Below are 11,356 nucleotides of genomic sequence, written 5' to 3' on the forward strand. Positions count from 1 at the left end.
GACCCAGACAAGACTCAAGGCAAGGCAACAATTTTAATATTAATATTCAACAATCAGAGGATAGAGAAGGGGTACACCCAAGTAGACACACTTCACACTTTTGGGTTTGGCAAGAAACAAAGTAATGGTCAGAAATCCAGAAGCAGTTATCTGTATCATGGGAAAAATACAAACTTAAAACAAGCTGAGATCAAAACTTACAGAGAGCACACACAAGAGGAAAAACAGGCTGACCACTAGTACAGCAGATACAGGCTATCTAGCAAGTGATGACTGAAACCAGGGCAGGTGAGTGATCACTGATGACCAACAGGAGTGTAAAGGTGGGAAATAGAAAAAAGGCCAGAAAGAATCAAATCAACTTGACCTTTAGGAGCAGATTACAGAAATAACTTCATTAGATAAGGTTGGACTGTACGTGCACTGGTGCTGCTTGAAACAAGAACCTGTGTGATGTAAAAAGCCCCTGGAAAATTTCACAGAGGTTGTCACAAAACAAATAGACAGGGCTTTGTTTAAAGACTCATCTTAAGGTTTACTGGTAACTGAGAAAAGGCACATAAATAATCAGTTTGTTAACACAGTAAACAACAGTGACAACAGAAGCGATCTTGCTCACTCTTTCATTACTTTTAGGGAGTGAATAGATGTTCTAACTAAAGTAACAAGCTAACCAAAGTCAACCCTGCACTGGTGAACTTAATTATCACAAGATGGCATCATGAGAATTTCCACTTTAAAGCTGAAGCCATGCTATCAATAAACAGCAAAGGGGAAGTGATAGTTTAACAAGATTCTGTGTTTGTTTTATTCAGTGGAGGAGTAAAGGTGTGATAAGTCTTAACAAGTGAATTCAGATGAAAAATGTCCATACTCAGACACACAAAACACACACACCCAATCTGCAATCTGCTTTGCAGAATGCGAGGCATGCACCCAGGAGTGCTGACACAATAGAAAAAATAGGCTAGTAGGCCGAAAAAAAAAAGAAAAAAAAAAAAGTCTGGATGCATTTTAGAGATTACATGAATGACTCTTCTGGCTGTGATTCTGCTGACATTTACACATCTTTACTGTGGAAGAGTAAATGCAGACAGCACAGAGATGTAAAAAAAACAATAAAATTATTTTATAGTGACTGCAGATGTTTACAAACTACTCCACAATAAGTGTGTTAAACACTTCCCGGAAAGAGTTGCCTCACAGAGACTGTACATATATAATATTATCAATATGAATTAATGAATGAATGAATGAAAAATACTTTATTAATCCCAAAGGGAAATTCAATATTGTAGTTATTATAGAATATTCCTTCAATATCTTGGTTGGTAAATCAAAAGAGTAAAGCAAAAGATAAAAGTATTAAAGATACTGACACAGGCTCACATGCACTATATGTTGCACACACAAGTCCTGTGGAAGGAACCAATCCTTTATTTTCATGAAGACTGTTCAGTCTATTTTATGCAAAAGGAGATTTTAAAGAAAGTTTCTTTCCTTAGCATTTAAAGAATCTGACCATCTCTTATCATGGCTAACACTTTGAAACTCACAGGTCATTTATCTCAGTCAGGAACCTTAACGAGCAAAGAAAGTAAATTAGACTGGAATCTGGGGGCTCTGTCCTGTCTCGTTTCTTCATTGTGTCATTATGCTCTATCAGATATGTAAAATATTTAATTCTTTTGTACATCTATAAATGTTGTTCCATTATTTCCACTTGCTCTCACCCTGTGAAATTGCAATCAAAACTTTGTTCTCAGCATTTAACATGAAATAATAGAATTTGTAATGTTTTACCTTGCATTAAAAATAACTTGCTGCTGAATGTAGAATCTCCTCCAGCATATTACTACAATAATTAAAGTCAGATAATTCTTTTTCTGAACTAAAGTCAAGCTATTTAAATTAAAATGGTGTAGCACCAAAACTGTTCTCCTCATCACTAAAATATTTAGCTGTGCTTCCCCTGCAGGTGCTGAAAATGTAAAGTGGAAATTCTTCAGCTGGTATTACATTTACTTTCAATGTGTTTCTTGTACTTTTAACCAAAAAAGTCAAAATAATGCAAAGGCTTTTATATTCTGGTTACATTTTATGTTCCTCTGCCATCTAGATAATGCAAAAAAATAAACCTTCTAGCAGACATCCACCCAGGAGCCCAAAAGAAACACAAGCAGCTTTATTTCCCAGTAAAATCAAGAATAACATTTTAACAGTAATTAATCCCTTTTTTTAAACGTTAACTGCTAACTAGTCATCATGTGTGTCTTATGCTATTAGCCATTACCATTACTGAGGTAAAAGTAGACAAGATTATTAGGACTAGTTTATAATTTAAAGTTTATTTATACATTATTCATTTTCTGTGAAGCCATTTTTTAATATTTGCTTTCTTGCTGGGTATTCAAATCATTTATGGTTATTTTGGAGTTCTGCCATTTTGTGCCTTTGTGTATTGATTTTCTCAGACAGAAGACTTATCTGCTGCTGTCTTGGTCTCACATTGTCCTTGCCTGTCTCACCCTGCCTCCACTTCCTGCCCTTCTTTTAGCTCAGCCCCTGCAGTGTCACCATGGCACAGCCATAACCACAGAGTACTGGATTACTGTAATTCAGGAGAACTGGAGCAGCATCCTTGTTCAGACTTGGTTTGCTTGACTGACGACTGATTGTTTTTGGGGTAAACTGAAGATGGAGATACGTCACAGTCACCTCTCACTCAACCTGCTAAAGTGCAACCATATGAAAAGCTCTTGTTTATGTTAACTCTTTTCAAACATAAGCGTCTCTGAATGTGGTGATGCTTGTACTTCCCTTGAACCCTGAGAGTGACGTAAATCTTATGTTGACTCATATCAGTAATCAAATAAATGTAATCACACGTGAAAAAAGGAAAAAAAGAAAAGTGAGTTGTGCAGGTTTTTCTCAAGTCATGAGCTGCCCATTCAGCTGCAAAGTTCACTGTTTTACCCACTTACTCGTGTCAGCTCATGACCACATCCTCAGAAGCAGGCTTCCTGTTCTAGTTTAATTTCCGGTGACATAAAATTAGCATTTCAGCTCAATCTTGAAACGTTTTAGGCAACAGAAACCTTTCATGCTAATGGTGTGTGATGGAATGCACTTTGCTATGCTGTTAAAAAAAACTGAGTATTAAATGAGGTCTAATAAAAATCTTTCAGGACGTGTCTGTAAAAGCTGCCAGGCTTTTGAACCTTAAACTTGACTTTTTGAATGTTTACACTTGAGGTTTGACCTTGTTCTGTTGGTGATAATGTTTGATTTTCAACTCTATGAAATATTGTCAGTGCAAGAACAGCAGAGGCCAACTGCATTATGCCAACCACCAGAGCCCACTTCTAATTTTAAAGCCCATCAACAGGAAAGCTAATTCAAGTCTTATTCTCAGATATAATCATTCCCCCAAGACTGGGACTCCAAATTAAAGGAAAGACGAGAAACTGATTGAGGGACAAAAAGAAACTGGTGGAAAGCCAAAGAAGGAAGGGAGGGGTGACTAAGTTTAAAATAAAACAAAAAGAGGAAAAAGGAAGGAGGATGAACTGAAGAGAAGCTAGAAACTGATACACAAAGAAAGCAGAGGTGGTACAAACTGAAAGTGATACAAAGATATACAAAATTATTGCGATGTATCTGACTGCTTCTTTTCTCTTTTTAACCTTTTTTTCCTAGTTGTGCCAAATGAGTTGCCTCATGGAAAAAAAAGATTAGATGGGGATTAATAAATCTTTCTCCACATTTTTACATGTTCTTAATAAAAGTATAAAGAGAGTGTGCCAGGCCACATATAAATGGGACAAACTGCACTAGACGAATCAAGCAATATACATTTTTTCTTTCATTAGTACTTAGAGAATGGAAGAACATACACACCATTATCAATGGTCCTAAAAACCTGTTATCAGTGGTAGACTGTTTCTTCTGTTTCACCCAAGTCAAAACACTAGAAATGACTTTTTTATTTATATCGTAATAGTGTTACTCACATTAACACTCTTTGTCAGATAAAGACACAACCAGAGACACCTGAGAGCATCCTCTGACAGTTCACCTGAAAATTTAGGTGAACTTTATCGCCACAGTGGACCACATTAAAAGAAATGATTCCAGCATAAGTGTAACAACCACATGTTGCCAAGGCATTTATAAACATGATAATAAGATGACAGGATGAATTATGTCCAAGATTTGTTATGCTGGGGTGTTTCTCCAGATAGAAAAATTTCTCTTGCTGTTGCCACAGCAACAGAGAAGTAGGATGCCCAAAAATAAACATCAACGCGTTCATTCATATTAAGTGCTAAAACAATCTATAATAACTGAATCAAGGAGGCTACGTGAGATAGCTGCAACAGAAAATCAATACACAAAGACCCTAAAAAACACACACAGGTTAAAGCTGTTATTAAATATTTCATTGCTAGTCTTAAGGCCCATTTAGCATCGCCCACTAGTGGAGGAGTCCAACACTAAATCCAATCTGATGAAATATACTCACAGCGCTGATAAAAAAAAAAAATTAGCCTATTTTAGGTTTTTGAGAGTGAAATTTTTATAAATTAATAAAAAATAAAGTTGTGTAACTTAATATTTGTTGTATATTTTAAACAATGTGTAATGGCACTGAATAGTCGAGTCGTTAAGATCTGTTTATTATTTTACATTTAAGTATCAAATCAACATCTGTTTTGGCCATCATTTGTTACAATCTTTAGTGCCTGATTGAGACTAAGAGACAGAACATACTAGGGGAAATGCAGCAGGAGTGCACTACAGGGAACAACACGAGCTCATAAAATATCAAGTGTCTGCTGATGTAGGGCCCTTGGCTCAGGAGCTTTTCTCGTAAATGTTCTTTAGTTTGAGTTCCAACTTAGCAACAAGGCTGTTTGGACAAAAACAGAGACTTGGCTGATGAGAATGTATAATCTTATTTCACACTGATGGTGCCCGAGAGGAAGTTAGCAATGGTAAACATGTGGTAGGACAACAGTCATCCTTCCTCAGCATGGAAACTAGTAGTTGCTGTTCATCTGTCTGAGTAGTGCAAATCTGTTCTTTAAGATTCAACACTTGTGTGTCCAAACTAGACTTGAGTGATTAAATTGAAGCAGTGAGTGGGTCACAATAAAATTTTACAATCTCATGAGTTCTGCTAATTACTGTACCAGAAATATAACTTATTTTTTGCTGTGATGTTGAAGCCTGATAATCCCTTGCAAATAGACCAATGCACATAAAATTGCTTGAATGCCTGCAAAGGGCATATTTATGATATGTCATGGTTTTAGTTAGGAAGTGGACCCAAAAATGTACATATGGAGACAACAGATTCAATAATACCCAGAAATTCAAATCCATAGCTTGTTTTCTAACGATCTGATTTTTTAAATTAAGAAATGTTTTTTCCACATTCTAACTGACCCTTTTTCCATGAGGCCATGTGGTCAGAGCATACACAGATCTGACAGGAAGTGAGAAGCTGGGTTGGATCAAATTGAGAACCAGAGGACAGTACACATGTCCACAGAACATTTTAAAATTGTTTCCCTTAAAACCTAAACATAACTTTAAATTTTATTACAGCTGAAATGGATACATTTTATGAAAAAGTTACTTACCAAACAGTTGTATTAAAGGATGAAAAAGACCAAAACCATTTCTTGTACCAATTTGTAAACATGGTAATTTCAGCTCTAAAATTTAACATTTTAACATGGGCATACAGGAGATGACTTATTTATAGTAAGCACCAAGTGGCCATTCAAAGAAATGTAATTTTCTATCACTTTGTTGTTAACGTCAGTTAACATCAGCAACTTAATCCTAAACTAGAATTTAGGTTGCCATGGCAATTTCCTTGTTTCAAATAGAGCTGCCGACCTGACACTAGAGATATAGTAACCTTATTTAATCCACAGCAATTAATTTTATTCTCAGTTTTTTTTTTTTTTTTTCTTTTGTTTTCTTTTAATCATGCTAAGAATGTCATGGTCAGCTTCAAAGCTGTTCCCCACTGTTGTTGTTGTTGTAGATAACTAAGGGATGACATTTACAATAATAAACACGAGGGTTCAGTGCCCATCAAGTGCCCCACATTCTCTGTAACCGCAACATATGCAATTAGCAAGATGAAAGTCCACATGCTTATGCTGGATCTCATCCAATGACTGCTTTGGTAAAGCATCTTTGTTTGCATCTTTCATGGACGATTGCTTTCTTATCTGCTACATAGTTGAGCAGGTTCACTTTAAAAGTCCTGCATGGTGTTTACATTTGTTTTCATCTGTTGTGTGTATTCTTCATACCGGCTCTGAATGTATAGTAAACAGTACATGACTTTTCAGTTCCAGTGAGCTGAATGAAAATGAGAAGGTTATGTAAAACTGGTAACTTGGGCAAAGGTTTCATGGATCTCCTGATAGACTGTATAATAACAAGCATTGGGAGAATTCTTGCTGATATTGGTGAATTGGAGGGAGTTTTAGTTTCAAAGTGAGAACACATTCTTGGTCTTTCCATTACTAGAAACTATCTCTCATGAAATAACAAAAGAATAGCACCAGAGTTTCTGGTCCTCTCATCAAGCCAGAGGACCATGAATACAGGAACATATCCACACTAAATCTTGAGCAAGCTCTCAAGAGCAAGATCAGCCAATTCTTGATTGGAACTATAGTGAAGATGCTCCTACTGGAAAGAGATTTAGCAGCTGAAGTTTATTTCAAAGGGCATGCCTTTTAAGTCTACTGAAAACTGCAGTTCTGTGTTGGCTGAGGAAACCTTCTTGGAAGTGGTTCCCATCTTTTTGTTTTTATTTTTATTTATTTTTTTTTTTATTCTCTGATAAAAAGCCTTTAACGTTTAGGAAAGATTCTTTTAGATGCCACTGTTTTTGTATTTAAACAAAATGTTGAAAAGCTGCAGTATATGTCTGATATTCTCCTGTTCTGTCAGAGTTCCTCATAGTAACCTTCACATAGCTCTGATTCTCACACACAGACACACTTATGTCACATCCTTCTCCATTTAATTAAAAAGAGTTCACATAGCTGCTTTTGTGGTGAGAACTTTCCCTCCTAATCCACTCAGTGCCCATAAAAGTTAATTGCAGTCACTGAACTGTAATCTTGACAGGGAAGGGCAGGCATGAAACAAGAACAGCATGATTTTCTAAGTGTGTCCCCACGTTCAACAATATACTTGCCTATAAAGCCCACTCAATTTTTAAAAATAACATTAAACATTTCAAAGGAGACGTAATTATCACAAATGAGAAATGGCATCTGAACTTTTTTTAAAATTTTTTCAGTCCTTTAAATAAATGAATAAAAAAGTAAGAAAAAACATTTTAAATAACAATAATAACAATAATCATCATCATCATAATACATTTTAAAATTGTATTGGCCGGTGACTAGATTCATATTTTAGGTTTTATTATATTATCACAGCTATGTGGTGCCCTGATATTTGCATATTTGCAGATAAAGTGCTTGAAGCCTGACAGAAGCATTTGTAGCTTTCTACCAACAGCACATTGGTTTTTACTGTATATAATCCAACATACACCCTTTAGTCAGAACAACAATCTTTGAATAAGCAGGAGTGGTGGTCATTTCCACTCAGCTACTTTTGAGTTCAATCTTTCAGTCACTCACAGTTATCTAAACCTTAACGGGAAAGAGGTGATGCTTTAATTTCACATAATTTTTTGACTCACTATCTATGCCTGTTTCTATATAAATGCTCTTTTTTAGGTCACGTTTTCTTTATTATTTCACTTTTCTCATTTTTCAGAGTTGTATATCCATATGCAGATAAATCAGAGACGCCTTCACTGGGGTCCAGAACACATTCACCAAACAATTCAGTGTACAGTCCTCTTGTCAGTAACACAATAATGACAGTTTGTGATGTGCTCTTGAAATAGCACCAATGACATCAACTGTGAATGGCAGGAAGGAAGTTCTAACATGAAAGGAGAATGCACATAGAAAATGGCCTTTGACAAAGTCTCACACAACAATAAAGTCACACGAGCCCATCCCAGCCATGAGAAAAAAAAATACAAACAATAAAAACAATGAAAGCTCACAGCCATGTAACAGCCAATGGAAGATCAAGCAAAAACCTCCAACGCTGACCTGAGTCACATTCACAAGAGAGTTGAAGAACAAGAAAAAAGATGAATCTGTAAAAGAACTTTTGTGTTAACTTGATGGCCCCACTTCCACTGACAGGTCTCACTGGGACAATGCTGCATTATATTAAACAAAAACAGCCCTTTGAGATGTTAATATTCTCAATGAATACACTATGCCTGTCGTTTAGGAGTGTTAGAACATTAAATACTGAAAAAATGACTATAAGTCATAACTGTCCCTATGACTTATATTTTAATGTTTTTTTTTTTAAATAAAACGCCTGTTGTATTACATCATTGTTATTATGGGGATATATTTTACTCTTTTGGTAACTAGAATAGATTTTTTTTGAAAACTTGTAGACTGTCTTGCATGATGTCATAGTAAAATGTAAAATACACACAAAACAACACACCAAGGTGTGTTATTAGTTGACATTTTTGTTCACATTAAACAGGAGTGACACACAATTTTTTGTGCTTTAAATGTAAAAAGCATTTTTCTGTTCTTCCTTTCTAATCATTTGTTCTCAGTTACAAATCTAGATTGAGGTTGCGGGGAGGAAAAACGCTATGCTATAAGCAGCTAAGTCAAAAAATACACAGCACAGTATCTGATCAAGTCATCTCATCTCTGACATTTTCTAACCTGGATGCTGAATTGGAGACGAAAAGAGAAGCAATATCCACCAGTAAGACAAGTTTTGCTTTGCTTACTCATATAATAATAAAAAAATATAATAATATTTAATTACAGCAGCTGGGCTGTGACATTAGTAATCGCTGTACTTGGCACGTCTGTCAGAAATGATTTAGAAACAAGCTACTATCAAGCGTCTGATTTTTCTGCATTTGATATTGATACGTAAAAATTATAGCATGCACGGCAGAGGTTGATTTGTCCTTCCAAAGTGGAGTTATATACAAGCTTAAAAATAATTATGTTTATATGGCCCAAACACGCACTAATAAGTCTATGGAGCACTCATGAGGGTTTACACTGCCCTTGTTGGCATCCAGCCTTAGTAAACAATATTTCCCAGGCTCTCTGCAATGCACAGTCTGTCTCCTCATTTCTTATTTACACACACGGCCTGCTTCTGGATGCACTGTTTATGTCACTTAGCACTCATTAAGACTTTAGGCTGTTGTCATCCATGCATAAACATTCAAGGATTGTACAAAGGGGTGGAGGTCACACTAGAAATCAAGAACTCCTGATAATGAGGTGGTTTATTCTACTACAGATGGTGCAGAATTTCAGAGATTTAGTGATTTGAGTTTTCCGGTTTGTAGTTTTTACCTTTAAACAAAAGCCATCCACATTAATGCAAAATTCATAGAGATGGCAGGATTGTCTTGTTTGTTTACACGTGAAGCTGGCTACACATGTTGGATACATTCACACATAAAATATAATTCACACATGATGTCATGGTAAAAATATCTGTCATGTTTACAGATTTAACGGCACATAGAGAATATAAAGGTGCAATAAGGTACACTTCTACAATAATATCCAGCTCTATCAAAGAAGAAACAAAGGAAAGCAGAACAGAGAACAAAGAAGCCTTTTTCCATAGATTTACCTTTATTAAATAGTTTGATATTCAAGTCTTGAGGAGATTTTCAAGAGATGATATGAAACACTAACACAAATTTTGGCATGGGAGATGAAAATCTCTTGATAACTTAGAGCAACTCCTCATAAAACTCTTTTCATCTGTCCTTTCTTTGACCTTTTACACAATGTTCATTCTGTTCATGTGATTTACATCAATTTGCTATAATTTTTAAATCACATATAGTCATGAAAGTCCTGAACTAGGAACATTTAGAACATTTAGGTATATTGATATATATACTTACAGACAAGGTTTTTGTTGGTTACATGCTAGTGTACATGAAAATAACTCCATGGAGAAGCCCATCAACACAAAACAACCACTGAAGCACATCAAGATCAAAATTCCACATTTGGAGGTCAGGAGGGTTGAGGAATTACTCATTACAAACTACATGGCTAAGGTTAGCCATTACAATATATCTGATCAGGACAACATAATGGCTTGTAATTGTAGTAGAATAACTGTGTCAAGTGACTCTTTTCCTGGACTCCTAACCACACTACCACATCCACCCAGCACAGAAAGGGTGGATGTATCAACACATAGCTTACTTTAAAAAATGTGTTGGGAGACAAAAAAATATAAAAAATAAAATCCATGTTCATCACCACCAACATAAGGTTTGGCATTTTTGACCATTTCACATTCTCATGTGAGACTGGACTGTAAATACGTTAATTTTAGAAATAAAGAAGAAAAAAAGTGATGTGGGAAATGTTGGAGTGGCAGAATGACATGTCAACATTTATCAATGTTGGGTCAGCTGTTATGTATGACTGACAACAGGACAAATATATGTAGGTTAGCCTTGTGTGTGGGTGTTTTATCTAACAGAGATGTTCCTGTTTCAATTAATGAAAAGTATATGGTGAATACAAACAATAGGCAAGCACACTAAAAGAGAATATAAGAGAATCATAGTACAGTCTAATTTAAAAATTGAAAGATCTGCTCAGGGAAACAGCAGTAAATATTTCTAGTGACTAAAATATTGCTTTTGTAAAGGGAAGTCATTCAAGGCTAAAGCCATGAACAAAGAAAAGAAATCTGACAAATGTGTCATCCACATTTTATTTAGGAGTTTTGGGTATAACCCAGAAAAACATGGAACCATGTGGCTAATGTATCTGATTCAACATACATTCATTCCTCCCAAAACCCATATTCATACTTTGTGATGTACCTTTTTGAGAACAGCTCATAAACACACGGATTCTTAAGGAAATAAATAAGTCACAATATAGAACTTGGTTTATATACAATATGAAGTGAAAGTAATAATACTGTCACCTACATGCTAATTTGGAGAGACCCTCTTTCTGTAACATAAATGTACTATGTTACCATTCATTCTGCTTCAGTGTTACTTCTGTAATCAGTGCCATATTTTTTAAAATCAACTGAAAAGAAAAAAAAAATTGGGTAATGCAAAAGACCAGACAACCAAAGCCTTGTAGTATTATGGCAGGAACTCTCCAGCAAGAGCCAAAACAGGGAGGATGATGATGTGGAAAGTTAAATGAATATGATTTGAATGGAGACAACTGCAGTGATC

Source organism: Melanotaenia boesemani, chromosome 9, assembly GCF_017639745.1.
Source record: "Melanotaenia boesemani isolate fMelBoe1 chromosome 9, fMelBoe1.pri, whole genome shotgun sequence".
Taxonomy (NCBI): domain Eukaryota; kingdom Metazoa; phylum Chordata; class Actinopteri; order Atheriniformes; family Melanotaeniidae; genus Melanotaenia; species Melanotaenia boesemani.